The 23,171-nt window shown below is 41.9% G+C and overlaps 1 long non-coding RNA gene across 2 annotated transcripts; it reads right to left on the reverse strand.

The window, feature by feature from the left end:
* Positions 1-545: 545 nt before the first annotated feature.
* Positions 546-11,524, reverse strand: LOC122234391. 2 transcript variants are annotated; one of them, XR_006212177.1, is made up of 3 exons: positions 11,306-11,524; positions 905-1,018; positions 546-691 (listed from the first exon to the last, which is right to left on the reverse strand). It is a non-coding gene; the product is annotated as an uncharacterized LOC122234391 (long non-coding RNA). The 2 variants fall into 2 exon arrangements; XR_006212178.1 differs by lacking the exon at positions 11,306-11,524 and adding an exon at positions 1,332-1,431.
* Between the last annotated feature and the right edge of the window lie 11,647 nt (positions 11,525-23,171).

Below are 23,171 nucleotides of genomic sequence, written 5' to 3' on the forward strand. Positions count from 1 at the left end.
AGGTGCAATTCATTGATGGTCCAGCTAGGTGAAAGCGTATGGTATATCTGTCAATGGTGACATCTACCCAAACCTCTGCAGTAGGGTCAGGTGACAGAACAGGCCCGGAGGAAAGCCACCAGCCTTGCCTCGGACAAAACTCGAAGGACTAGACCTCACAAAACATTAAGAATCTGGAGGAGCAGTGACCTACTTACTACCCAGGCAGGATATAAAAGAAAGGGCAACTAGTTCTACTGGTAATTTTACAGAATTTAAAAATCACAGCAGTTGAGGGGTGCCTGGGTGGCTCAGCCGATTAAGCGGCTGACTTTGGCTCAGGTCATGATCTCGCGGTTTATGAGTTCAAGCCCCAGGTCCAGGCTCCTTGCTGACAGCTCAGAGCCTGGAGCCTGCTTTAGATTTTGTCTGTCTGTCTCTCTCTCTCTGCACCTCCCCCACTCATGCTCTCTCTCAAAAATACACATTCAAAGAATGAATGAACAAATCAATGAATGAATGAACAAATAAATAAAATAGTGAGAAGGGAAAGGGGTGGAGATATTTACAGGAGGACAGATACCAAATTGAGGCCCTTGCAGGTCATGTCAGAGACTTGAATCCTCTCCTGTGGTTGACGGAGAGCCACCAAAGGCTTCTGAATGGGGCACAGACACGATGACTTCTGCATTGTCCTGGTGGCAGGATGGAGCTGGGGGAAGAGGCAGGTAAGTCAGCCAGACAGCCAGCTCATTTCCTGGCACCCTCTGCCCTTTGTGTCCAGGGAAGACTGGCACGATTTGTCTACATTCAGTTCCAACATACACCATCAAGTTCACAATCTAAAACCAATCTCATGGTCAACATTTGCACGCAAGAAAATAAAAGGTGACAGTTCCCAGGCGAATGTTCAGAACTAGGCTACCTGGTGTAGAGTGCTCCACTCATTGGTGACCTGGCTCTCCCATAACGTAGAGGAACACATGCTCTTTCCCCTTCACAGCTGCATCTGCAGATTTTCCAAGGAAGGTGTGGCTTGCTGAGGTAGGCAAATGCAGAAGGTGTGATTTTTCTTCTCTTGTTTGGGGGCGGGGGGACTTAAGCGTTTTTTTTAATGGTTTTAAAAAATATTTATTTTTGAGAGAGAGAGAACACGAACAGGGGAGGGGCAGAGAGAGAGGAAGATAGAGAATCCGAAGCAGGCTCCTCACTGTCAGGGCAAAGCCTGATGTGGGACTTGAACCCACAAACCATTAGATCGTGACCTGAGCCAAAATCGGATGCTTACGTGACTGAGCCACCCTGGCGCCCCATTTTTTTTTAAATTGTGGTAAAATATACATGAAATTTACCACATTCGCCATTTTTAGGTGTGCAAAGCACATCAGTAGCATTAAGCACATGCACAAGCAGCACAACCAAGTGAGGTGTCTCCAAGGAATGCAAGGTGGTTTGGATACCTGAAAATCAAGCAACATAATTCACATTAAACAACTCAAGAAATTAAAAACCAGATGATCATTTCAATAGATGCAGAAAAGCTTTTTACAAAATGTAACATCCAACCCAAATAAAAACTGTGAGGAAACTAAGAAAGAAGGGAACTTAAACAACCTGATTAAAAAAAAAACAAATTTCAAAACAAGCTTATTTAATATATAATGATAAAAAAAAACTGGATGCTTTCCCCCCAAAATCAGGAGCAAAGATGTCCTCTCTCACTTCTACTTACTACTGTAGTAGAGGCTTCATCCAGTACAGTAGGAAAAATAAATAAGACATCCAGATGGGAAAGAAAAGAGTAAAATTGCCTTTATTTGAAGAAGAGCAGATCACCATAGGTTGAACAAGCTAATGTACCAAAACAACACAAACCCAACGAGAACAACCAAGTTTAGTATGGTTGCGAGATACCAGATGGCTACACAAACATCCACTGTATTTCTATATACCAGCAATGGTCAGAAGCTGACATTTTAAGGCAAATAGAATAATAAATATGAAATATGTAGGGAATAATGTAGGGAAATATGTAGGGAATAATGTAGGGAATAATATGTAGGGAATAATGCCAGATCTATTAACTGAAAACTACAAAACAGCATTTAGAGAAATGAAAAGTCTGGCAACTTCTGTCTTGCACTCTTGGGTGCTCTGATGTACCCGTGAGAAATCCAGCTATTCTGTCCAGACCACAAGGATGGGGGGGGGCAGTCAGGGGCAGGGGTTCTGGGGCTGCATGGCTGAGAGCGGCAGCAGCAGCAGACAATGGAAACAGAAGCTCCATAGTCACGGTCCCAGCCACTCCAGCTTTGTGTCAGACGTGTTAAAGAAGAAGCCATCCTGGATGTTCGGTCCTGGCAGGGATCACATAGATGGGAGATCAGACACCTATCCCCCAGATACAATATGAATGCTTCACACACAGAATCAGGAGAAATGTATAAAAGAAACAAAAAATGGTCCTTGCTCTGGCTCCAATGATTTGGGGTGGACTTTTAAGAAGCAATAAATAATCAAGGCAATGTGATTCAGGAAACCACAGAAGGGTGCTATATCACCTCATCTACTTCCACTGTAAAAGTTTAGCAACCCCCCCCCCCAACCACACACACACAAAACACTTTCTTCTGCCGTGTCAACCCAATGAACATCAAGTGCCCCATGGTGGCAGAAATACACATTTTTCCAAATGTTAAATTATTTTTAAAATAACTTTTTATTATTATTTTTTAAAAACTTGGTTTAGGTACACCTGGATGTCTCAGTTGATTAAGCATCTGACTCCTGATCCTGGCTCAGGTCATGATCTCACAGTGTGTGAGTTCGAGCCCTGCATCAGGCTCTGTGCTGATAGTACGGAGCCTGCTTTGGATTCCCTCCATGTCTGTCTGTCTGTCTGTCTCTCTCTCTCTCTCTCTCTCTCTGGCACTATGTTTGGGCGCCATTTTTAGGATGCAGAACCATCAAGAAGTAACTTCTTGTTCTTTCATGTTGTATAATGTTTAACATTTTCCCATTTGAGGGGAGCTCTTCATTGTGTCTGAACTTGGTAGGATAAATGTCTTCCCTGTTAAAAGCAAAAGCCAGGAGATGATCTCTTGCCTATTCTCTGGCAGTTAGGACAGAAGCACTGTGATCTTGGTTTCAAGATACCTAACGTGAAGTGACACAGACCGAGGACCAGTAAAGTTTCACTTGTAAAGCACTATTGCTCATTACTGATGGCACAGCGTAGGCCTTGTGTGAGAGCAAGAGGCCAGAGCTGCCCAGATCATGGGGTAATGGCTTCACTTTCTGCTCTTGAACCAGATTTACTTTGGTTCCTCTCCATTTTCAGAAGGGGGTTCATTACTATTCCATCCATTCAACAAGAACTTGAGACACTGTGAATAAACTGCTTCTTAAGAGGATCAGTGTCATTGATGCCACTTGTTACCAAGATCTTGACGGACTGTCAAATAACTAGAATATTAACATTTCCAAGTCCAATTAGCTTTTGTTAATATTCCTCAACATGAATCCACTGATGTTGAGTAAACTATGACTTGCATCTAAAGGTCTTCCCACATTCATGGCAATCAAAGGGTTTTTCACCAGTATGAATCCTCTTATGCTGACAAAGATATGAAGAAGTATTAAAGGCCTTCCCACATGCAGGGCATCCAAAGGGCTTCACTCTATTCTGCATCCTATCGTGCATAACAAGTGAAGAGTGGTTACTGAAAGTTTTCCCACATACCTGACTTTCACAGGGTCTTTCCCCTGTATGACTCCTCCTATGATTGACCAAATGGCACCTGTAGGTAAAGGCATTTCCAGATTCCTTACATTCATAGTGTTTCTTGCCAGTGTGAAGTCTCCTATGTAGAGTGAGTTGCATGATATGGCAAGAGGTCTTTTTTCATTCCATACACTGATATAGTTTTTCTCTGTTGCAGACTAGGAGTCTGGAGTTCTCTCTTGTCCAGCAAGAGAGTGGATGCAGAATTGAATACAAGAGAGGCTAATGTATATATGGGGAGACAAGAGTCCTGAATAGGCATCCTTTCTCTGTATTTATTAGGATCTTGAAGGCTTACATATGTAATGGACGTGCAGAAAGAAACAATAAAAACCAGTAATAATTAACTCATCAGTGTAAGAGATAAAGGGACTCGAGGGCATGCGGTGTTAGAGGTTAGGGTCAAAGCATAACAACATCTCAGCACCATGCAGACAGCCATTTCCTGAAGGCACTACATCTGGTTTTCTGACTTTTCTAAGGACTAAGATAAATGGAACATGCTATCCTGAGAATGGTAAGTTAGTCAAGATTCCATTACGGCCTATATATCATTAGCTGTCCTCAGACACTTTCCTCCTGTTAAGGCGGCTTTCCGCCTGATGCCTTTTTAACCCATTTGTGTAAGTGTAGAGAATTCTTAAACCTATTTCCCACATTTCTCCAGTATGAACTCTCTGATGCTCAATCAGGGAAGACAGACATAGGAAGGACTTCTTACGCTTACTACATTCGTAGGGCTTTTCTCCAGAATGAATTTTCTTATGTCTAGTGAGCTGTGCGCTTTGAGTGAAGACATCACTGCAGTCCTTACATTTGCAGGGTCTTTCCCCACTATGAATTCTCCGGTGATCAATCAGGGCTGAGGAATGGTTGAAGGTCTTTCCACACTCATGGCACCCACGGGACCTTTCTCTAGCATGTGTACTCTGATGCTGAGTAAGATGAGTCATCTGGCTGAAGGTCTTCCTACATTCCTGACATTCGTATGGTGTCTCAGCTGTGTGGATTCTCTCATGCTGGTTAAGGTGTGCAGTCTGATCGAAGGTTTTACTACATTCATTACATGTATAGGGTCTCTCTCCTGTGTGGATCCTCTGATGTTGAACGAGAGTGGATCGACAGCTAAAGGACTTCCCACACTTACGACACTTGTGGCACTTGTGAAGAATTTTGATAAGCGATAAGGTGCGTATTGGTGCAGGAAGTTTTTGCATGTTCTTTACATGGGTTGCTCATTCTTTTCATCACTGTTTCATGTTGGAATGTATCTTCTTTAATAGTCTTCCTTAGAGGTAATTCCTTGCTACTCCCTGCTGAAGTAGATAGCGAACGCAAATTTCATACCTTTTATGAGAAGTGAATGGTCACAGAGGTTGCTGCTGACGCTCTGGGTGAACAACAGAAGGGTTATGTTCCAAATCCTGAAGGTCCAAATCCACGGAGGGAATGACAGACAAAGCTTCTCCATGAAGCAGGCTGTCTTGACCCATGGCAGTATCCACTCGCCATTGAGTGAGGGGTGTTCCCATTACAGACCCAAGAGGACTGGAGAAAGAAAGTACAAATCTGTTCAGGGTTGCACTGTGGCTACCAATCTGGGTGTTCTCAACTTAGTCACTAGGAACAAGGCGGAGAAGGATACTCCTGGGCTCGCTGATACTACCATGCCTTGCCACCTGAGGCCTCAGAGAGCAAGCAGAATCGGCAAATTTTTCAATCTCTCTAAAGATGATGATGTTCAGGGCGCCTGGCTGGCTTGGTCAGAAGAACATGCGACTCTTGATGTCAGAGTCGTGAGTTCGAGCCCCACGTGGGGTGTAGAGATTGCTTATAAACAAACAAACAAACTTAAATTTAAAAACATTTTAAATGTTTTATTTATTTTTGAGACAGAGGGAGACAGAGCATGAGCAGGGGAGGGGAAGAGAGAGAGGGAAACACAGAATCTGAAGCTGGTTCCAGGGTCCAAGCTGTCAGCACAGAGCCTGATGCGGGACTCGAACTCACAAACCACAAGACCGTGACCCGAGCTGAAGTTGGATGCTTAACCGACTGAGCCACCCAGGCATCCCCAAACAAACTTAAATTAAAAAAAAAAAAAAAGACGATGTTCACTAGTATGTTGTGAGAAAGCCCCTAAAAAAGAGGGGGAGAAACGTAGAACCAAAGCGCCCAACATTCATCATCTTGTTACTCCACATGTCCTGCAACACGGATGTCGGTGTATCACTCTCAAGAAACGGCGTACTGAGGAAAGGTAAGGCAGAGGCTGCAGAATATGGTAAACTGTGACCAAGAGAATGAAAGAGGCCAAAGAAAACACCAGACTGCCAAGAGATGGACGCTGTCCTCATGAGAACTTCTATCTCTGAGTCTCATTGAAAATGAGATTTTCTAGGGGCACCTGGGTGGCTCAGTTGGTTAAGCGTCCAACTTCAGCTCAGGTCATGATCTCACAGTTCAAGCCCTGTGGGTTCAAGTTCGTGGGTTCAAGCCCTGTGTAAGGCTCTGTGCTGACAGCTCAGAGCCTGCAGCCTGCTTCAGACGCTGTGTCTCCCTCTCTCTCTGCCTCTTGCCTGTTCACACACACTCTCTCTCTCTCTCTCTCTCTCTCAAAAATACATAAACATTTTTAAAAAATGAGATCTTCTAAGAGTGACAAATAAATAACATCAGACATCACGTCTCAAAAAAACAGGGGCGGCTGGGTGGCTCAGTCAGCTAAGCACTTCAGCTCAGGTCATGATCTCGCGGTTCATGAGTTTGAGCCCTGTCTCAGGCTCCATGCTGTCAGTGTGGAGCCTGCTTGGGATTCTCTCTCTCTCCATCTCTCTTTAAATAAATAAATAACCTTAAAAAGTAGATTTATGTGCATATGGATATGTATCTTAGAATATACCTTAGGATAGGATATCCCATCTGTCCCCTAATAGGGCCTAGAAACAATAACACCCAAGCAGTAATGAGCACACTCAACCCCCACTCAGCTCCACCCTTTGGTTTCTAAGTTCCATTCTAGAAAGAAAGAAAGAAAGAATGAAAGAAAGAAAGAAAGAAAGAAAGAAAGAAAGAAAGAAAGAAAGAAAGAAAGAAAGAAAGAGAAAGAAAGAAAGAAAGAAAGAAAGAAAGAAAGAAAGAAAGAAAGAAAGAAAGAAAGAAAGAAAGAAAGGAAGAAAGAGAAAGACCAAAATAAATCCCAGGACACCATGGAGAAATAGAGACCCCAGGGGTGGGTCCGGGAAATTACAAAATGTGCCTGAATCATCTTGTAGTGCTAGAAGGTAAGGAAGTGCTCATAAAATAATGGGGCATGTCTAAAACACACAGGAACCAACCCGATGGTACTCCCAATAGCTAAACCAGGGACAGCTTGGGCAAAACAAATGAGGGCTTCCTCTCAAGATACTTATTAATTCTAGGGACTAAAATAGTAACTTCACAGTGGAGAGACCTGTCAGACATCCCCTCAGCCATGTTATCAAAGCCAATCTTTCCCAGTTGACATCATGTACCACGTGACATGATGTTCTTAGGAGGACTCATGACTTCTGTGGTCTTCATTTCCAAAATGAATAACTTCAATCTAATCATGGGAAAACATCAGACCTACCTAAGTTGAAGGTCATTCTATAAAATAACTGGCCTTGACTCCTCAAAAAGTATCAAGGTCATGAAAGACAAAGATCTATGGCACTGTCACCAATTGGAGACTCGGAAGACACACCAACTAAATAAAAGCAATATACATTGGATCCTTCAACAAAAAAAAGTACACGAGTGGGAAAACTGGCCAAATGAGAATAAGGTCAATAGATGAGCTAACATTATTTTATCAATGTCGATTTCATGTATGCAAGATGTTAACTTCAGGTGCAGCTGGATGAAGGGAACATGGGAGTTGTGTACCATTTTTGCAACTTTTCTCTAAGTTCAAAGCTATTTCACAATAACGTTTTTAAAAAGGGAAATGTTAAGAAATACAAAGACTGAGGAAATGTCAGATTAAAAGAGACTAAAGAGACACGATGCTTCAATACAGTATATGCCACCCAATTTTCTGGATTTTTTTTTTGTTTTTTTGTTTTGTTTTGTTTTTTATATATATAAAAGGCATTATGAGGATAACCAACCTCGGATTAGATGACAGAATTATATCGACGTGAACTTATTTTAATAACTTCACTTTTAATTTTGATAGCTGTGTAAGGAATTCACACTGGATAGATACTAAGGAGGGCACTTGTTGGGATGAGCACTGAGTGTTGTACGTAAGTGATGAGTCACTGAATTTTACCCCTGAAACCAATATTACACTATATGTTAACTCACTAGAATCTAAATAAAAACTTGAAATAACAACAACAAAAACCAAAAAGAAAAAAAGAAATTCACAATGAAATACTTAGGTTAAGTAGAGGAGCATCAAGTTGGCAACTTACTTTCAAATGTTTAAAAAAATAATACGAATATAGAGAAATATATGGATTAAGCAAAGGTAGTAAAAGGGTAACATTCAACGAACTGGAATGAAAGGATAAGGGAATTCTTTGCACTTTTCTTGTACCATTTTTTAAAATTTGAAGATGTGTCAAAAAGCAAAATTATCATCATCACCATAAATCATGTAACCCACCAATGACTGCACTGGGAAGCTTATTCAATTTTCTGATTGCCATCAGATAAAACTACTTTAGTCAGCTATGAAAAGTACAGCCTAGGAAACATAGTTAACACTATTGTAATAACCTTGCATAGTTAACACCGGATGGTAACTATACCTATTGTGGTAAAAGCGACATAACATACAGAATTGTTTAATCAGTATGTGGTACACCTGAAACTAATATAACACTGCATGTCAACCATAATTCAATTTTGAAATTTAAATTAAAGGAGTACTTTAGTCAGAGTTTGCTACTCTACTACTTCCGCCTGGTTCTATTTCTAGACCTCACAGAAAACAGCAGCCACTTAAATACTTTTTACCAGAGCCACAATTCCACACATCTCTGCAACCATCTCCTCTCCAGGCAAAAATACACAGGTTTTTCTACCCCTTCTCATGAGACAGTTTCCAGACCCTCAATCATCTTGGCTTCCCACCTTAGTGTATGTTCCAGTTTATCAAAATCCTTCAGAAAATGTTGCTCCCAGTATCAAATTCAATCCTTTGATGGTCTGTCATTACGGGATACAGGAGGACTATGAAGTTTCAACTAGACACCACAGGGGGATGGAAAAGGCGGAATCCTGAGTCTGCCAGTTGTGGTGGGAACCCCAGCTGGCACGACTCCCACCCGGAATCGCTCAGCTCACACTGCAAGGAAAACAACTTCAGATTCACTGGGACAAAGTCATTTGCATCTCATCTTTTTACCATTTTAGTCCTTTCCTACTTCTTGCCTTCACATCTTTTCCTCTTTGCTTCTATCCTTTGTTTTTAAAAGAGGTGGTGCCATCAAAGTAAAAAAAAAAAAAAAAAAAAAGGTATGGATGAGAAAGTGATTCAGCCGGGTATTAAGTTTCCCATAGCAACTTTCCTTACAGAAATTAGGTACATGGAAGGGCACCTGGGTGGTTCGGTCGGTTGAGGGTCCGACTCTTGATTTCGGCTCTAGTCATGATTCCAGGGTTGTGGGATCGAGCCCCACATCAGGCAGCATGCTAAGCATGGAGCCTAAGGTTCTCTCTCTCTCTGCCTCTACCTCTCTCCCCTGCTCGTTCCCTCGAAAGAAAGAAGAAAGAAAGAAAGAAAGAAAGAAAGAAAGAAAGAAAGAAAGAAAGAAAGAAAGAAAGAAACATTAGGTACATGGAGTATTTCTAATTCATAAATAAGCCATCAACTTGATTAAAAAAACTTTTATGAAGGTACAAGGAATGCTCTAGAGGAAGAGCGCTGGACACTTTGGGCATAAATGGAAACAGGTCTGCCTACCCAGAGGCCACCCAGGAAAGCTAGACAGCAGGTAAGAAGATGAACTGCTGGAGAGTTTCTGGGCTGGAAAATAAAATCCTCATGTGAAAATAAAATCCTCAATACATTGAGGAGCGAGAGGACCTGCAGTGTAACGGCACTTTTCTCAAGGTCATTATTCTTCCGTAGGGTTTTTGGACCAAGAGTAAGAAAGAGACATTTTACCACATGAACTTGTGATACTGCTAATGAAAGAATTTGAGAATGAAGTAAAATAGTTTTCAGCTATTAATACAAGGACACCTCACTAACAGGGAGCTGGGAGGCCAGCAGGGGGAGCCATCAAGCCCCACCACTCCTGGTCAATTGCAGGCCTAAAAGGAAAAGAGGGACCTTGCACTTGGATACTACTTTACAATCCCAACAGGTGGAAGGGTTTCCTCCTCCCCCAGCAACAGCCCAGCCAAAGAGAAGCCACTACACTTCCAACTCCAAGTGTATTCCCATGGACTTTTTGTTTATAACAGCCTTCCCAACTCTCCCCTTTCTCTATCAAGGTGCATTCCTCTCTTTCTTCTCCCTTCCTCACCTTTGTTCTCTGGACTTGCCTGTGGTTTTGCCCCTAACATAACTGAATTTTATTTTTAAGGGAGCGTTAGGCAAGTAATAAATCAGAATATCTGTTAAAATTAAACTAGCTTCATTAAAGAATGAGGCATTACCATACACGCCTAAGAGCCGTCCATATTTTAATAAAGTATTTTTAAAAATAAAAACCTCTGAAGTGAAATTAGAGAAAGACAAAAATCATGGCTTCACTTATATGAAGACTTTAAGAGACAAAACAGATGAACATAAGGGAAGGGAAACAAAAATAATATAAAAACAGGGAGGGGAACAAAACTGAAGATACTCATAAATATGGAGAACAAACTGAGGGCTGCTGGAGGGGTTGTGGGAGGGGGGATGGGCTAAATGGGTAAAGGGCACTAAGGAATCTAGTCCTGAAATCATTGTTGCACTATATGCTAATTTGGATGTAAATTTTAAAAAATAAAAAATAAAATAAAATAAAAATTTAAAAATCCTAAAAATAAATAAATATATAAAAATAAAAACCTCTGTCCCTGGAGACAGAACAGACAAGACAGGCCACACATAACCTCCTACACACTGATGACCACGGACTTTGATATTGTCAGCCCATGAAAGTCCGAAAAAGAACCGGGATCAACCTAAGTGGGGTCTAGGCCCAACAGGAAATTCAGGAGGGCTCCAGGGAAGAATCTGAACGAGCAGGGAGCTCTCTGCAAGTGCAATTCCGTGTGTGTTCTGTGGTTGCTCGGGGGGCCACAGCTTCACTCCTCTGTGCCCGCGCCAACCCCACACTGAACAGTAATAGCGGGAATCTCGTAACCGAGATAAGCCCTCTGCATGTCCTCTTTTTAATCGGCACAGCTGCCATAAAACAGATTTCACTTTCTGCATCTGACAGATTTAAGTGCCAGGGTGGATTCTGAAAACCCAGATCTGGCGGACAGGACGGGGCAGAGGAGGGGAGAAGAGGGGAGGGGAGGAGAGGGGAGAGGAGGGGGAAGGGAAAGAAAAGAAAAGAAAAAAAAAACCTCGTTGCACCATTGCACTTCCAACCAGGTCCCTGCTGACTTCGGGCTGGGCACCATTCGAGGTATTCAATCCTGGGGCACGAGGAGCCGCTCAGGACGCAGCGTCCACTCTGCACGTGAGCAAGCCGGGCTCCCAAAGACCAAACGAGGTGCGAAAAGCCACACGGCCCCTCTGAGGCTCCACGAGCGGCCCAAGCGACACCCACACTGCCGCCTCAGGGGCCAGCCGGCGCACGAGCAGGCCGCCGGCACGCCAACGATGACACCTAGTCCCACACCCCTGCGGCGACCCCCAGAACCCGCTAGCAGGGGTGCTCCCCCAAGAGACCCTGCCCCACGCCGCTGGGGCGCCCCAGCTGCAACTCCAGAAAGCGTCAGTTACCCCAGGCAGCGGCCGCATGGTACTCCCTGCGCCTGCGCAGCACCCCCTCCCGCGCGCCTTTGGGCACTAAGCCACGCCCCCCCTCCAAATGACCGAACGCACGCGTGTTCCGTCACTCGCAACCACCTTCCCTCCCTTCGCACATCCCGGTGACCCAATGCGCTGAGGCCCCGCCTCCGCTGTCGGCAGTAAACTTGGGCGTCCTACTCTTCGAAAACTCCCGCACCCATTACTGCCCGAGACTCGGGGACAGGAGACCATTCTCTTTTGGACAGGAGGTTCTGGCTCTTTACTAACGCAGACACTACATCCGCCCCTCGCTACCGACACCACAGCCTCTAGCCGGCCAGGACCGCGGGGCCTTCAGGGCTCTGGGACTACGGTGGTGGAACTGCGCATGCACACACCCGAGGCCAAGTGGCTGGCGGAAGCCACCGCGGCACGTGGGCGGTGCCGAACGGTGAAGGGATACTTCCGGTCTGTGTGCCTCCTGGGAGACCTTGGTCGGGTACCTGGCATTCTCTAACTCCGTGGTGTTGTTTTTCCAATTACGCGCGGTGGAAGGACACGTTTGAGGTGTGGGGCGGGACGGCCAGGGCTAAATCCGCTCATTGCATGTTCAATACAGTAAAATTTCCTGAGTGTTGACTTCCTGTGATACTGGCACAAGCAGATGGTGCGGTGGAGGTGTATCTGAAAAGGCCCGTGCAGGGCAGTTACTGGTGGTTGAAACCATAGTGAATCATTGTCTGAGGATTTAATGCAGCGTCAGGCTGTCGGAAAGGACGACGAACCATATGCCGAGCATCCTCAGTTCATCCCTGGCTCGTTCTACTTAAACAGCTGAAGATGAAACCCAATGCCTTGGTCCTGTTGCAGGCTATGATGGAGGCAGATGGGGAGAAATAACACATCTGCAGTCGAAGACACGGTTAAAAAACGGATTACAACTGAGTAAATATCTAATTGGCTTTATTGAATATTCATGAATCTAGCAGCAGACTAGCAAGTAGGGGAGCCCTGGAGAGTGCCACAAAATGAAAGGTTTTTATAGGAAGGAGGTTGGATTGAGAAAGTTATTAGCAAAAACAAAAACAACGACAACAAAAAAGGGTTGTTCCAGGCAAGGTCATCTTCCGTTAGGGGGATGGACAGGGTCCTATTAGATGGATTATCTCTTCTTCCTTTGGGGGATGGAGAGGGCCCACATGACAGATTGCTATTGTAGTGGTGACCAGAAAGTTTCTGACAGGTAAACACTGTATTTCTGGGGGACTCCTGGGTGGCTCAGTGGGTTGCACATCTGACCCTTGATTTTGGCTCAGGTCATGATCTAATGGTTCATTAAATTGAGTCCTTGTCAGGCTCCTATCTGATAGCACTGATCCTGTTTGGGATTCTCCCCCTCTCTCTTTCTCTCTGCCTCTCCCCTGCTCACATTCTCTCTCTTTTCGCTCCCCCCCCCCATCTCAGAATAGATAAACTTTAGAAAAAAAACACTATATTTCTCGGATTCGTTGAAAGTGCAGTTAGGATAGTTATTAAGCCCCGATTTGGTGACTTAGCCTAAGTGATGCCATTTTAGTGACACCATTTTGGGCCTGTGGTTTTCTTTTTAACAGCACTTTGTCTTCAACATTTGTTGCTACGTAACAAACTCTACCTAAAATGCAGTTGAGATATCTTTTAAGTCAAAGCTGAGTGAAAGGAGATAGTTTATTCCACATTTCCTAAGAAAACATTTAAGTTCCACATTGTGCATATGTTCAGATGATTCTAAGTTGTTCTTATTTTTTGTGGTTAATAATTACTTTTAAGTATCACATTCTAATTCTACATATGTCATCATACCATTCTTCAGTGGTTTTAAATCAAGTGATTTTGAAATATTTTCCCTTTTTAGTTAAGCTGCCTAAACTCTGGAAGAATAACCAAGCTTGGATAGGTATTTTCTCCTGAATTCCTGAAAAATTATCTTCTAGTTTTAAAAAAAAGTAACAGGGGCACCTGAGTGGCTCAGTCGGTTAAGTGTTTGACTTCAGCTTAGGTCATGATCTCACGGTTCATGAGTTTGAGTCCCACGTCGGGCTCTGTGCTGACGGCTCAGAGCCTGGAGAGCCTGCTTTAGATTCTGTGTCTCCCTCTCTCTCTGCCCCTCTCTGCTCATGCTCTGTCTCTCTCTCTCTCTCTCTCAGAAATAAACATTAAATTAAAAAAATTTTTGTGTTTTTTTTTTAATTTTATTTATTTATTTATTTTAAATTTATATCCAAATTAGTTAGCATATAGTGCAACAATGATTTCAGGAGTAGATTCCTTAGTGCCCCTTACCCATTTAGCCCATCCCCCCCCAATACCACCTCCTGTAACCCTCTGTTTGTTCTCCATATTTATGAGTCTCTTATGTTTTGTCCCCCTCCCTGTTTTTTATATTATTTTTGTTTCCCTTCCCTTATGTTCATCCATTTTGTCTCTTAAAGTCCTCATATGAGTGAAGTATATGATATTTGTCTTTCTCTGACTGACTAATTTCGCTTAGCATAGTACCCTCCAGTTCCATCCACATAGTTGCAAATGGCAAAATTTCATTCTTTTTGATTGCCGAGTAATACTCCATTTTTTATATATATATATATATATATATATATATATATATATATAAAATGTATGTATAATATATAATGTATGTATAATATATAATTATATATATGTATGTATACATAATACTCCATTATATATGTATATGTATATGTATATATATATATATATATATATATATATATATATATATACCACTTCTTTATCCATTCATCCATCAATGGACGTTTGGGCTCTTTCCATACTTTGGCTATTGTTGATAGCACTGCTATAAACATTGGGGTGCATATGCCCCTTCGAAACAGCATACCTGTATCCCTTGGCTAAATACCTAGTAGTGCAATTGCTGGGTCGTAGGGTAGTTCTATTTTTAGTTTTTTGAGGAACCTCCATACTGTTTTCCACAGTGGCTGTGCCAGCTTGCATTCCCATTTTTATTTAAAAAAATTTTTTTTAACATTTATTTATTTTTGAGACAGAGAGAGGCAGAGCATGAACGGGGGAGGGTCAGAGACAGGGAGACACAGAATCTGAAACAGGCTCCAGGCTCTGAGCTGTCAGCACAGAGCCCGACGCGGGACTCAAACTCATGGACCGCAAAATCATGACCTGAGCCAAAGTCGGCCCCTTAACCCACTGAGCCACCCAGGCGCCCCTTGCATTCCCATTTTTAATTTTTAAAGTAATAACAATTATATTACTGATTTTAAAATATTTACATTATAAAGAGAAACAACTAAAATATTAATTTGGTAGTACTTATGATTTTTTAAATTTAAATTCACAATTAACATGTAGATAAGTATTTGGTACTCAAACACTCAACATTTTTTTTGTAATTTGGGAGGTTGAGGACATATGTAAATTTTGGTTCCTGTTTATATGTTCAGATCATGCAAGGTTTAGAAAAGCAACTGATAATTGCGTCTTTTCAAACTTGGAAATTTGTATCATAGATATTCCCTCTACACTTATAGTTGGGTAAGTCTTTCTTCTTAAAAACTGATAATAATGGGGCACCTGGGTGGCTCAGTCAGTTGAGCGTAAGACTCTTGGTTTCAGCTCAGGTCATGCATGATCCCAGGGTTGAGGGATCGAGCCCCGTGTAAGGGGCTTAAAATTCTCTCTCTCTCTCACTCTTTCCTCCGCCCCCACTCATGCTCTCTCTAAAATAAAAAAATAAAATAACTGATTTTTTTTAACACTTAATTGCATTCCCTATAAAACCTGTCCTTTGCTAATCTTTAGTCAATTCTAGAAACATAGTTTTTCCTTTTTAGGAAGGAAAGTTAATCTAAAAATTTTAATTTATTGGCATAAAAATTGGTAAGTATTCAACCTTATTTCTTAATATCCTTTATGTGTGTTGCTGCATCCTCCTCATTTGTTTTGTTTTTTGAGAGAGAGAGAGAGAGAGAGAGAGCATGAACAGGGGAGAGGGGCAGAGGGGGAGAGAGAGAATCTTAAGCAGGCTTCATGCTCCACACAAAGCCAAGTGCAGGGCTCAATCCCACGACCCTGGGATCATGACCTGATCCAAAATCAAGAGTCGGACCCTCAACCGACTGAGCCACCCAGGCGCCCCCACATCCTCATTTATAATAATAGTACTTTTGGGGCATCTAGGTGGCTCAGTCGGTTGAGGGTCCAATTCTTTTTTTTATTTTTTTTTAATGTTTATTTATTTTGAGAGAGAGTGTGTGAGCAGGGGAGGGGCAGAGAGAGAGAGAGGGAGACATAGAATCCAAAGCAGGCTCCAGGCTCCAAGCTGTCAACACAGAACCTGACGCAGGGCTCAAACCCACGAACCGTGAGATCAAAACCTGAGCCAAAGTCGGACACTTAACCAACTGAGCTATCCAGGCGCCCCTGTTGAGGGTCCAACTCTTGATTTTGGCTCAGGTCATGATCTCATAGTTTGTGGGATCAAGCCCTGCGCTGGGCTCTGTGCTGACAGTGTGGAGCTGCTTAGTATTCTGTCTCCCCACCTCTCTATATCCCTCTCCTGCTCTCACATGCTTTCTCTCTCTCTCTCTCTCTCTCTCTCTCTCTCTCTCTCTCTCTCTTTCTCTCTAAGCTTCAAAAATTGCACTGTTATGAGATTTGCTAAATGTTTATATTATCCTTTTAAAGAAATAGCTTCAAGATTGACAAAACCTACTTATCTCATAATTTCAAAACATTCTTTCATTGCTGAGTTATGTTCACTTTCTAGCTTCTCAAGAGGTCTCTGGTTCACTTATTCCAGTGTTTATAGTTTTCTGACCTATAAACACATTTAAAGTTATAACTTCTTTGAGTAGTAACAGGGCCACATCCCACAGGTTTTGTTATGTACTGCTCTTATTCACTTCAGAGTCTTCTTGTTTAACTGAAGCAGAAAATATTAGGTAACATAAAGGTGACTTTGTTAATGTCTAACTTATTACATTTTTACCTGAGTTATATCCCTGTATGATTTGTTACAAACTTCTGCACATCTCCCTCAACTTCTTTAATAGTTAAATGCTTAACTGTTGTTTGACATGCCTGGAGTTTTATTCACTTTGCATTTTTTTTTAATGTTTATTTTATTTTTTCGAGAGAGAGCACAACCTGGGGAGGGACAGAGAGAAAGAGAGAGAGGGAGACACAGAATCTGAAGCAGGCTCCAGGCTCTGAGCTGTCAGCACAGAGCCTGACGCAGGGCTCGAACCCACGAACCGTGAGATCATCACCTGAGCAGAAGTTGGACACTTAACGAACTGAGCCACCCAGGCGCCCTCAACTTTGCATTTTCTGATGCACAATAAATGGCAAGTTCTGAATGGGGGTTTTAAAACTTATATTCATGAGTATGAATCTTCTCATAAAAAGAGCTTTATGGCTAAAGAAATTCCCGTATATGTGACATATAAAGCGTTACTTTCTCTTCTGCATCCTTTTCTGTAAATTAGGATTAGCTTACGGTAATGGGTTTTCAAAATTCCCCACTTGCATGGTTGTTTGCCAGCATGAATTGTACAATAATTAACAATCGATAGGTAGTATAGGGGAGCTCTTCTACGTTACCATATTAATATGGTCTGTAGCGATGACGTAACGATGTGCATCTGCTGATAAATGCAACATGAGCTGAAAGATAAAGCATTTCCATATTGGACAAGGTTATACATAATAATAAATTATTTGATGTTCTTTCAGGGACAAGACCAGTGAAATATTTCCTTCACTTATTTATAGGAAGTTTCTGTGGCATGAATTTTTTAAGACTGAGAAAGATGACCGTGTCTTGAAGGCCTTCCCACATTACTACATACATAACGAATAATGTTGCGTAAGTTGTGAACCCTGACTAAAGGTTTTCCCACATTCCTGACATTCATAGGGATTTTCACCAGTATGAATTTTCTAATGTCGAATAACTAGTGTTAAGCGACTAAAAGCTTTTCCACATTCAGTACAGTGAGACGGGTTCTCACCATTATGGGGTGCTAGTGCTCATTAAATTATGAAATTCGACCAAAAGCTTCCATTACATTTATTTGATTTCTCACTTAGTATAAATTTTCTGGTGATGATGAAGCTTTGAGCCCTGCCTAAAGGCCTTCCCACAAACCTTACGTTTATAAGGTGCCTCACCAGTATGGATCCTCTGATATTGAGGAAGATATGACTGATGACTGAAGGCCTTTCCACATTCATTACATTTTTATGGCTTCTCCCTGGTATATATTCTTTGATGTTCATGAAGTTGTGTGATACCTCTAAAGGTCTTCCACATTCCTTACAGTCATAGGGTTTTCTCCAGTATGAATTCTCTGATGTTGAATAATTAGTGACAAGTTTTTGCACATTCAGTATATTGATAGAATTTTCCCCTAGTATGAATTCTGTGATGTACATTAAGTTTTGAGAGCTGAATATAGCTTTTTTGATATTCCTTACATTCATAGGTTTTCTCACCAGTAGGAATTCTCTGGTGTTGGGTAAAGAGGGAAATAGGACTAAAGGCCCTTCCACATTCTTTACATTCACGGGGTCTTTCCCAGTGTGAGTTCTGTGATGTTGAGGGGGATCAGAACGGTGATGAAGAAAGCCTTCCCGTGTTGCTTGCATTCCTCAGATCGGTCAGCAGTATACATTTTCTGGTGACTTAGAAGGGATGTCTTCTGCCGAAACCCTTCTCTACATTCGTTATGCATAGGGCCTACTTCCAGGTGGAACTTTCTGATGCAGGTTATGGGAAGTTTGCTGTCTCACAGTAGATACTCTTCCTGGGTGATTATCACTTGACTGGAATTTCCTTCCTCATTTCTTTGATGTCTCTCAAATATGCCTTTATATTCCCAGTCATCCTAGAACATGGAGTCCTCAGGATCTTTGTTTTTATTAAATTTTTCCATTTTCTCCCATGAGGATACATGATCTGAAAGATAATGAAAAAGTAGAGATGCTCATTTTAGTCCTTCCTCTTAGAGAGTTAGTGCTTCTTTAGTAGAAACTTTTTTATTTTTTTAATGTTTATTTACTTTTGAGAGAGAAAGAGAGACAGAGTGCAATCAGGGGAGGGGCAGAGAGAAAGGGAGACACAGAATCCAAAGCAGGCTCCATCCAGGCTCTGAGCTGTCAGCACAGAGCCCCACGCAGGGCTCGAACTCATGAACCATGAGATTGTGACCTGAGCTGAAGTCGGATGCTTAACCAACTGAGCCATCTAGGCGCCCCTAGTAGAAATTGTTTTAAACTGAAAATGATGTTTATGAAAAAAATGACTGTTCTTTACAGCTCCCAAATATGACTAAGCAATTAGATAAGTGAACAAGGAGAACAGGATATGTGGACATCCCCTAAGTGAAGTAAGTGAGGTAGTTATTCAGATAGATTTTTCAGTTTTTATCATTACAGTTGCCCAAGGAGTTTGTTGAAATAAGGGTGTCTAAGGTGGTTCTCTTGCAAGTGACAATGAGACCCATTGCTGAAAACACTTCAGAGCTTCATGTTGCACAAGAGTGAAATCCTGAGTCCTCAACCTGTCAAATGTATTCAAGTTCATCTTAAGCTACTTGCCTTCCTCACTGTGTTCCACCCCAGTTTCTCCTTGCACATGTGAGAATACATGGGGTTGCATTTGCTGATCTGTATGTAACACTGTGCCCAGTTTTTGCAAAGCTGGCTTCTTGTTAGAATTCAGATCTCATATTCAACATCACTTCTTTAGATGGCTGTCATTTGTCTTATTCTACATACTGTCACCCCTATGATTTCCCATTCGAGAATCTTACTGCAAAATAGAAAAAAGTTGTGATGGGTCGCCTGGGTAGTTCAGTCGCTTAATCTTCCAGCTCTTGGTTTTGGCTTAGGTCATGATCTCGTGGTCCATGGGATCAAGCCCCATGTCAGGCTCTGTGCTGTGCATGGAGCCTGCTTGGGATTCTCTCTCCCTCTCCCCCTGCCCCTCTTCTCCACTCAAACTCTCTCTCAAAATAAATATACTTCATCGGAAAAATTTTTTAATGTTTATTTATTTTCGAGACACAGAGATAGGGTGCGAGAGGGGGAGGGGCAGAGAGAGAGGGAGACACAGAATCCGAAGCAGGCTCCAGGCTCTGACCTGTCAGCACAGAGCCTGACACAGGGCTTGAACCCACAGGCCACAAGATCATGACCTGAGCCAGTGCCAGACGCTTAACCGACTGAGCCACCCAGTTGCCCCCAAATAAATAAACTTTAAAAATTAAAAAATAAAATGCTTTAAAAAAAAAAAAAGAAAAAAGCTGTGACGATATACATGGAAATACTTTATCTACCTCTTTACTGCCTTCTCCCCTCAACCAAACTTTAACCCAAATCTAATTTACTTACTGTTGTATAATAAACCTCAAATTCCATGCCTGCCACACATATGACATCATATAACTCATGAATATTGAAAGAATGGACCATTAGGTTGAAGAAAGAAAATCAGGATAAGGATAAGGGGAAATAGCACAAAGGAGAAGGGAACCTACAATAGGTTATTATTTCATGCCTATAATTAAGTATTAGTAATATCAAAGTATAGTTTTCAAAATTTTTTCCAAATAAAAAATGAAGTTGTGTTAAAGATTTATTTAACTCATTAATAAGGAACCAAGATGATGGTAAAGGCGCTTCAAAGAAGAAGTCAATAATTGAATAAATACACACAAATACTCAAACGAGTTTGCTAATAGATTAAAAACTGGTTAATGCCATACAGAGTATGAAAGCCAGAACATTTGGATTTTTTTTTTTTTTTTTTTTTTTGGCCAGCCAGAAATGTCCAAGTTGACAAGCTAAGTTCATGAGTCTAGGTTCTTTTTTTTTGTTTTGTTTTTTTTATTTTTTTAATGTTTATTTGTTCTTGAGAGAGAGAGGGAGAGAGAGGGGAGGAGGGGCAGAGAGAGAGAGGGAGACACAGAATCCCAAGCAGGATCCAGGCTCTGAGCTGTCAGCACAGAGTTTGATGCAGGGCTCAAACTCATGAACTGTGAGATCATTACCTGAGCTAAAGTTGGATACTTAACCGACTGAGCCACCCAGGCATCCCTCAAGAGTCTAGGTTCTAATCAGTATTTAACAGTAAGTCAAACAAAGGTACAAATCCTCTAGAAAATGAAACAGCCCTTGGGTATACTTGTTAGGCAGTTTCCTAGTATGGTATTTAAAAAACATGGGTCTTGGGTACCAAAATCCCACATCTAGGAATCTACCCTGATGGAATACCTCCAACATTATGATAAACATGATACACATGATTATTCATTATGGCATGATCATAATTTTAAAATACTGGGAAGGGCGCCTGTGTGGCTCAGTCCGTTAAATGTCTGACTTGAGCTCAGGTTATGATCTCACCGTTCATGGGTTGGAGCCCCTCATCTGGCTCTGTGCTGACAACTCAGAGCCTGGAGTCTGCTTCGGATTCTGTGTCTCCTTCTCTCTCTGCCCCTCCCCCACTCACACTGTCTCTCAAAAATGAATAAATGTAAAAAAACAAACAAACAAACCTTTTTAATAAAAAATAAAATACTGGGAACAATCTAAACACTCATATATAGGAGAGTGGTTCAATAAACTGGCATATCTACAAAATGAAGTGTTACACAGTTGCATACAAGAATGAAAAAAATGTCCATGAAATTATAAGTAATTTCCAAGACATATTCTTGGTGAAAAAAAGCTAGGTGCAAAAGTACACATAGAGTATGTGGCTTTTTCTGTAAGAAAAGAAATATAAGAGAATATACGTGTATCTGCTCATTTTTACACAAGAAATACTGGAAGGAAAAGAATGTAAAATGATGAGTTTGGTTAACTACAGGGGTAGGTGGGGATAAGGTTGAAAAGAGGAGAATGAGAATATGTAGCAGGAATGAGGGAGATGCCATACTTTTCTGAGTACACTCTTTTGTAAAGTTCTGACTTTTCAGAATGACAGTAATGTTTCACACAGCGTCCAAATAAATAACTAAAACAGTAATGAATGAACCTGCCTGTACTACAAATAAATACAGCCACGATGAAGGGGGTGGGGAAGAAAAGAACCAATTTTAGTATATTTAGAAAACAGTATTTTGATCACATACTGTAAGACTAAAGAGAAAAAAACTCATACATAAACGTTGTACTCTACTTAATACATGTGTTTCTCACAGGGGTATGATAAGAATTATTTAAAAATTGACTACATAGAATTTTAGGAAATGTTTAAGAAATGTCTGACAGCAGAAATTACAGGCTGGTCTAATCCTACATCTGAAGGTGAATCAGAAGCAACCTTGGGACCCACGTTATTGCAGAGAGCCTGACTCAAATTGGAAAATTCGAACATGTTAAAAAAAATTTTTTTTTAAAGCATGAAAGAAAGAATGTACAAAATCTGAATCTGGAAATACATATCAAAGGAAGAAAAATCATTGGGAGGTAACCAAAATAAACTATTTTTAGAACCATATTTTCGGATGGAAACAATGATCCAACTGTTTAAAAAGCGGTGGGGGAGGGGCGCCTGGGTGGCTAGGTCAGTTAAGTGTCTGACTTCGGCTCAGGTCATGATCTCATGGTTCGTGAGTTCGAGCCCCGCGTCAGGCTCTGTGCTGACAGTGTGGAGCCTGCTTGAGATTCTCACTCTTACTGCCCCTCCCCCACTCATGCTCGGTCTCTCTCAAAATAAGTATAAAAAGGGGGTGGGGGAGAAACTGGAAAGAAACAGTGTTCCCTGGGTAGGTAAAAAGTTGTACTTCAAAGAAGTCGCCTTCCTCTTTGAGCGGGGAGAAGCATGGGGAGGGTGCAGGGGGTGGTATGTGTGAGTAGGAGAGAGGCCCCTCCAGGCGCTCACCCTGATGGGAGTAATGCTCTGCTCTGAACACTAGGGACTTTGAGGGGAACTTTCCAGGCATTGTCTCAAAGGTGCCGCGTCCTGCTAACCGTCAGAGCCATTACCTACAGTGCCACTGCCCTTCTTAATGATCCTTCACTCAGCTGGGCACAGGCTTCCTGTCACATCTCTTTGTGCCCCCAAGGGTTCTTTCCCTTGTGCCGATAAGGAGATCACATCTGGCCTGGAAATAGAAGAACCTGTGTACGCAAGAAGAAACGCAACAGAGTCACAAAGGGGGCATCCCAGAAGTCACACCCAGCTCCTGGTCATCAATGAGGAAAAGAAACCAGAAAATTCCAGAGAAGAGGAGGAAGTCACTTTTGGAATGGGGAAGAAGCTTCTTTGGGTGTTATCCTACAGAACTATCTGTCCCCATTCAGTACAATTGCATTGAGAACAGAGCAGAAACTCAACCATAGTCTTGAAGGCACCTCAGAATTCACACCCAAGGCAGCAGGTATTCCCGTGGGCAAATCCCAGCCTCCCAGGGGTGCTAACTTCTT

The sequence above is a fragment of the Panthera tigris genome, chromosome E2 (assembly GCF_018350195.1).
Source record: "Panthera tigris isolate Pti1 chromosome E2, P.tigris_Pti1_mat1.1, whole genome shotgun sequence".
Classification (NCBI taxonomy): Eukaryota; Metazoa; Chordata; class Mammalia; order Carnivora; family Felidae; genus Panthera; species Panthera tigris.